The sequence below is a fragment of the Piliocolobus tephrosceles genome, chromosome 12, assembly GCF_002776525.5.
Source record: "Piliocolobus tephrosceles isolate RC106 chromosome 12, ASM277652v3, whole genome shotgun sequence".
Lineage (NCBI taxonomy): Eukaryota > Metazoa > Chordata > Mammalia > Primates > Cercopithecidae > Piliocolobus > Piliocolobus tephrosceles.
In genome coordinates this window covers 78,106,122-78,113,092 of record NC_045445.1, presented here as the reverse complement: position 1 = coordinate 78,113,092, position 6,971 = coordinate 78,106,122, and the positions used below count along the sequence as shown (strand labels likewise).

Sequence of the window (6,971 nt, the reverse complement as noted above, 5' to 3'; positions counted from 1 at the left end):
AGGGTTGTATGTTTCCAGAAATCTATTGATTTTCTCTAGATATTCTAGTTTGAGTACATAGAGGTGTTCATAGTAATCTCAAATGGATTTTTATACTTCTGTGCTATTGGTTGTAAGTCTTCACTTTCATTTTCAATTAAGCTTATTTGAATCTTTTCTCTTTGTTTCTGGGTTAATGTACCTAATAGTCTATTGGTGTTGTCTTTTGAAAAAACAGTTTTCTGTTTCATTGATCTTTGGTATTGTGTTTTTTATTTTTTAGTTTTAATTTCATTTACTTCTGCTCTGATCTTTGTCACTTTTTTTTTCTTCTGCTAGCTTTGGGTTTGGTTTGTTCTTCTTTCTCTAGTTCCTTGAGATGTGTTGTTAGTTTGTCTATTTGTGAGATTTCAGACATTTCGATGTAGGCATTTAGTGCTGTAAACTTTTTTCTTAGCATGGCTTCTGCTTTATTTCAGGAGTTGTGATAAGTTGCATCACTGTTATCATTAATTTCAAAGAGTTTTAAAATTTACATCTTGATTTTATTACCCCCAAAATTATTCAGGAGCAGATTGTTCAATTTTCATGTATTTGTATAGTTTTCAGGGTTCCCTTGGTAATTGATTTCTAGTTTTATTCCACTGTGGTTTGAGAAGATACCTTAAATGATTTTGATTTTTAAAAATTTGTTGAGACCTATTTTGTGTCCTGTTGTATGCTCAGTCTTGGAGAATATTCTGTGAGCTGATGAGAAGAAGGTATATTCTGCAGTTATTGATAGAATGTTCTGTAGATATCTGTGTAGTTCATTTGTTCTAGAGTACAGTTTAAATTCAGTGTTTCTTTGTTGAATTTCTGCCATGATGATCTGTCTAGTGCTGTCAATGGAGTCTTAAAGTCACTCACTGTTATTGTGTTGCTGTCTACTGATTTCTTCAAGTCTAGTAGTAATAGTTTTATGAATCTGGGAGCTCCAGAGGTAGGTGCATACATATTTAGGATTGTAATATTTTCTTGTTGGATTGATTCTTTTATTATTATTATTACTGTTGCTGCTTTAAAATGTGCTTTATCTGATATAATAATAGGAATTACTGCTCACTTTTGGTTGTTTTTTGCATGAAATATCATTTTCCACCCCTTTACCTTGAGTCTATAAAAATCCTTACATGTTAGGTGTGTGTCTTGAAGACAGCATCAGTTTATGATTTCTTTTTTTTTTCTTTTAAGGTGGAGTCTCACTCTGTCACCAGGCTGGAGTGCAGTGGTGCGATGTCGGATCACTGCAACCTCCACCTCCCGGGTTCAAGTGATTCTCCAACCTCGGCCTCCCATGCCCAGCTAACTTTTGTATTTTTAGTAGAGATCAATTTGTGATTTTTAAAATCCATTCTACCAATTTGTATCTTTTAAGAGGAGCATTTAGATCATGTATATTCAACATTAATATTGAGATGTGAGGTACTATTCGAGTCATCATGTTGATTGTTACTTAGTTACATTGTTTTCTTCATTGTGTTATTCTTTCATAAGCCCTGTGAATTTTATGCATTCAGGAGGTTCTCTTCTGGTGCATATCGACCTTTGCTCTTACTCGTTAGAACTTTTAGCATTTCATTTCTTGTAGGGCTGGTTTTGTAGTGTCAAATGCCTTCAGCATTTGCTTGAACAGTCTTTATTTCTCCTCCATTTATAAAACATAGTCTTGCAGGTTAAAATTTATTGGTCAACAGTTATTTTGTTTAAGGAAGCCAAAGCTAGGACCCCAATCCCTTCTGACTTGTCAGGTTCCTGCTGAGAAGTCTGCGGTTTGATAGGTTTTCCTTTATAGGTTGCCTGATGCTTTTGTCTCACTGCTCTTAGAATTCTTTTCTCCATATTAACCTTAGATAGCCTGAGGATTATATGCCTTGGTAGTGTCCTTTTGGCAATGAATTTCACAGGATTTCTTAGACCTTCTTGCGTTTAGATGTGTAAATCTCTATCAAGGTCAGGGAGGTTTTCCTCAATTATTTCCTCAAGTAAGTTTTTCAAAGTTTTTGCTTCTTCAGAACACCAGTGATTCTTAGGTTTGGCAATTGTACATAGTCCCACATTTCTTGGAGACTTTGTTCTTTTATTTATTTATTTATTTATTTATTTATTTATTTATTTATTTATTTTTTGCTAATTGGGCTGATTAAAAAGCCTTTTTTGAGCTCTGAAATTCTTTCTCTTTGGTATAGTGTATTGTTAAAATTTTCCATTGCATTTTGTAACTTTCTAAATGTATCATTTATTTCCGAAACCTCTAATTTTTGTTATTCTTCATCTTCTTTTTTTTTAGTATTTATGATATGTTTCTGCATTGTTTGAATTTCTTTACAATTCAGCCATATCTATTCATCATTTCTCTCTCTGTGTGTACACTCAGCTCCTGGCTACATCTTTGGATGTGTCTTCCTGAGGACTAGTATGAGAACATTGGGTGTACACCTAAGAGTGGGGTTTCTGGGTCCTTGGGGTGCTCATTCTTGATTTCCTTGAGTAGTTAACAATGTAGGTTTGCATCTGCAGGATCTGAGGGTTCTCAGATCTTCATATCACATCCAACACTTAGTATTATATGACCTCCTAATGTTTTTCAATTGGATGGGTGCAATTTGGTATTCATTGCTTTGTTTTATATTTCTCTGTTTTCTACTGAAGTTGAGTCTCTGTCTCTGTATTTTTTTTTTTTTTTTTTGGAGCAGGGGGACCAAGTCTCACTCTGTCACCCAGACTGGAGTGCAGTGGTGTGATCTTGGCTCACTGCAACCTCCACCTCCTGGGTTCAAGCGATTCTCCTGCCTCAGCCTCCTGAGTAGCTGGGATTACAGGTGCCCACCACCCTGCCCAGCTAATTTTTGTATTTTTAATAGAGACAGGGTTTTGTCATATTGGCCAGGCTGGTCTTGAACTTCTGACCTCAGGTGACCCACCTGCCTTGGCCTCCCAAAGTGCTGGGATTACAGGTGTGACCCACCACTCCTGGCCAGTATTTCTTTTTCTTTCTTTTTTCTTTTTTCTTTATTTGGCTCTTTATTTCCATTTTAGTGATCATTCAGCATATGATAGAGCCATTATATTATTTATACAATAATGACAATAACAATAATAATTCGTTGTTTGCCAACATCTATCTTCAAATCAAAATAGTAAGTTAGTAAGATACTCAATTTCTCTATAAATAGAGCAGCCTAGTTTTGTTAATGCATATAATGAAACATTTAATTATATATTATACTTTTTAAAGATTATTTAGAGTATTTTTTATTTCAATAGTTTTTGGGGAACAGGTGGTGTTTGTTTATATGCATATGTTCTTTAGTGGTGATTTCTGAGATTTTGGTGTACCCATCACCAAGCAGTGTACACTGCACCCATTGTGTAGTCTTTTATTCTTCACCCACCTCCCAGCCTTCCCCTTGAGTCCCCAGAGTCCAATATATTATTCTTATCCTTTTGCATCCTCATAGCTTAGCTCCCACTTATAAGTGAGAATATAAAATGTTTGAGTTTCCATTCTTGAGTTACTTCATGTAGAATAATGGTCTCTAACTCCATCCAGGTTGCTGTGAATGCAATTATTTCATTTTCTTAGAGCTGAGAAGTATTCTGTGGTGTATATATGTGTATATATATATACATATTATCACATTTTCTTTATCCACTCGTGGGTTGATGGGCATTTAGGCTGGATTCATAATTTTGCAACTGTGAGTTGTGCTACTATAAATATGTGTGTGCAAGTGTTTTTTTCATATGACTCCTTGTTCTCTGGATGGATACTCCAGTAGTGGGATTGCTGGATCAAATGGTAGATCTACTTTCTGTTCTTTAAGAAATCTCCATATTGTTTTCCATAGTGGTTGTACTAGTTTACATTCCCACCAACAGCATAAAAGTTTTCCCTTTTCACCATATTTATGCCAGCATCTTTTTTTTTTATTTTTAAATTATGGCCATTCTTGCAGGAGTGAGGTGGTATCTCATTGTGTTTTTGATTTGCATTTCTCTGATAGTTAGTGATTTTGAACATTTATTTTCTTATGTTTGTTGGCCATTTGTATATCTTCTTTTGAGAATTATCTATTCATGTCCTTAGCCCACTTTTTGATGGGATTATTTTTTTTTTTCTTGCTTATTTGTTTGAGTTCCTTGTAGATTCTGGATATTAGTTCCTTGTCAGATACATAGTTTACAAGTATTTTTTCCCACTTTGTGGGTTTTCTGTTTACTCTACTGGTTATTTCTTCTGTGAAGAAGCTTTTTAGTTTAAGTCCAATCTATTTATTTTTGTTTTTGTTGCATTTGCTTTTGGGTTCTTGGTTATGAACTCTGCATAGGCCAATGTCTAGAAGAATTTTTTCAAAGTTATCTTCTAGAAGTGATCAAAATGTGTACATTTAAAATAAACCATACAATTTTACTAGTAAGAAAGCCTGCAGTTAAGTTTAATTGAAACTGAATTTCACAAGTTAATAATTTAAATCCTTAGACAAAGTTACAGAAAGTGCATCTTCTTGTTTTCCATCTTCATACAATGTTAAATTTTTTGTTATTTATACCATTTAAAAAATAAAAATAGCCTAATACTTAAGCAATATGTACATTTAAATTTTTGGTGGTGGTTTGTATTTTAAAAGAAATAGTTTTCTTAGGATTTGCCTCAGTTTCTGGTAGAAATGCTTACAGGAACTAGCTAATTAAAACTAAGAAAAGCACATTCAAAATTACTGATTTACTTTGATAGCAAATGGTTGTTCTTTGAATACTAATGAAGATAGACAAGACCCATTAAGGTGAAGTGGGCTATTTCAAATATTCAACAGTTTCTCTCCCTCTCCCTCTCTCTCTCTCTCTCTCTCTCTCTCTCTCTCTCTCTGTGTATATATATATATATATATATATATATGTATTTATACACACACACACACACACACACACACACACAGGAGTGCAGTGGCCCAATCTCAGCTTACTGCAACCTTTGCCTCCTGGGTTCAAGTGATTCTCCAGCTCAGCCTCCTGAGTAGCTGGACCACAGGTGTGCACCACTATGCGCAGATATTTTTATATTTTTAGTAGACTAGGTTTCACCATGTTGGCCAGGCTGGTCTCGAACTCCTGACCTCAAGTGATCTGCCCACCTTGGCCTCCCAAAGTGTTGGGATTACAGGTGTGACCCACCACGCCCAACCCTAGTTTACATAAATATTTTAAAAAGTTTTTAAGAGCTAAGCATCTGTATCCACTGACAGCAATGCAATCCCTAGTTTATGATGACTTAAAACAAATACCCATAAGGAAAAAAAAGCTTTATTTTATCTAAATTTACTTTCAGTCAATAGTTAAGTAGCATTATTCCTCCCAGTACTATACTCCCTGTCTCTATAAGGCTGTTCTTGGGAGCCAGACAGTTTAGGTAATAAGGTAGTCAAGAGGGTAACTGCTTGTAGTTATAAATCAACAGTAACTTTCGGCTTTTCTCTTAATGTGCTAATAGTTGTGTCTAAAAAATGCAATTCTTAAAAAGGTATCATTTCTGATTTTGTTGTCATCTGTAACCTGTGGAAACTAATCACATGAAACTACAATATTAGCAAATTTATTGAAATCCATATAGAAAACATAAATTATCACTAATTTCAAACTCTGATTTATTAGTGTGTCACTGAATCTTTTAAAAACTGAAAAAGAAAAAGAAAAGCAGCTCCAAAGATAGTCTTATACCATTCTTTAAAAAGGAAACTGTTTCATTTAACTTTATACCCACCCCACACTGCAGTTTCAAAACAGAGTATTTAATAGTCATGGTCATGAGCATTACACCAAGATGAGGTTTTCTATTTTGCTCCCATAGCTTCTGGTTAACAGAAAACACATGCTTCTTTTATTGAAGGAGTTTGGTCCAGCTGATGTTAATGTATTTCTTCCAATATTTTTGATCCTCATCTTTGCTTCTGGAGGCATTGCCTCAGGTTGACTACCTTCATCTTCATTAAAACCTGCTGCTACCAAAAGAATTTTTGAAGCAAGAGTTGAAACAGGTTCTTTAGGCTTACTTAGTCCAAGTTTGGTGGATATGGCTGATGCTTTCTTTGTCATCTGACTACCTGTGGCAGATCTAAACTTGATCTTTGTAGGCTTTGTTGGGAGGACTGCAGCTTCTTTTTCAGCTGACAGCTTCTCAGTGCTGTGACTAGAACTTTTCCCTCCATTACTGGAATAAACAGCCTTAGTTTTCACAGGTTTTTTCACTTCTTCTTCAGGTCTTCCAATGGCTCCAGCTCACTGCAACTTTTCAGCCTTCTCCTCTCCCACCTTCCTATCTGCCATTTTCCCTGCTATGGCCTACCCTGCAGCCAAGCCAGGCTCTTTCAGAGTTTTTGATGTAGGTGTTTAATGCTATGAAGTTTCCTCTTAGCACCACGTTTGCTGTATCTCAGATATTTTGATAGGTTGTGTCACTATTATCATTCCATTCAAAGGAGTTTTAAATTTCTATCTTGATTTTATTGTTGACCCAAAGATTATTCAGGAGTAGATTATTTAATTTCCACATATTTGTATAATTTTGAGTATTCCTTTTTGTATTGGCTTCCAATTTTTTTCCACTGTGGTCAGCAAGAGTACTGATATAATTTTGATACTCTTAAATTTATTGAGACTTTTTTGTTACCTATCCTATGATGTATCTTGGAAAATGTTCCATGTTCTGATAAAAAGATTATATATTCTGCAGTTGTTGGGTAGAATGTTCTGTAAACATCGGTTAAGTTGATTTGTTCTAAGGATATAGCTTAAGTCAATTGTTTCTTATTTGACTTTCTGTCTTGATGACCTGTCTAGTGCTGTCAGTGGAGTATGTTTCCCACTATTACTGTGTTGCCATCTGTCTCATTTCTTAGGCCTAGTAGTAATTGTTTTATTGCTTTTTAAAATTATTTTATAAATTTGGAAGCTCC

At 34.8% G+C, this 6,971-nt stretch overlaps 1 pseudogene; it reads right to left on the bottom strand.

Annotated features, from left to right (window-relative positions):
* Positions 1-5,666: 5,666 nt before the first annotated feature.
* Positions 5,667-6,342, bottom strand: LOC111536201 (annotated as a pseudogene).
* Positions 6,343-6,971: the final 629 nt, after the last annotated feature.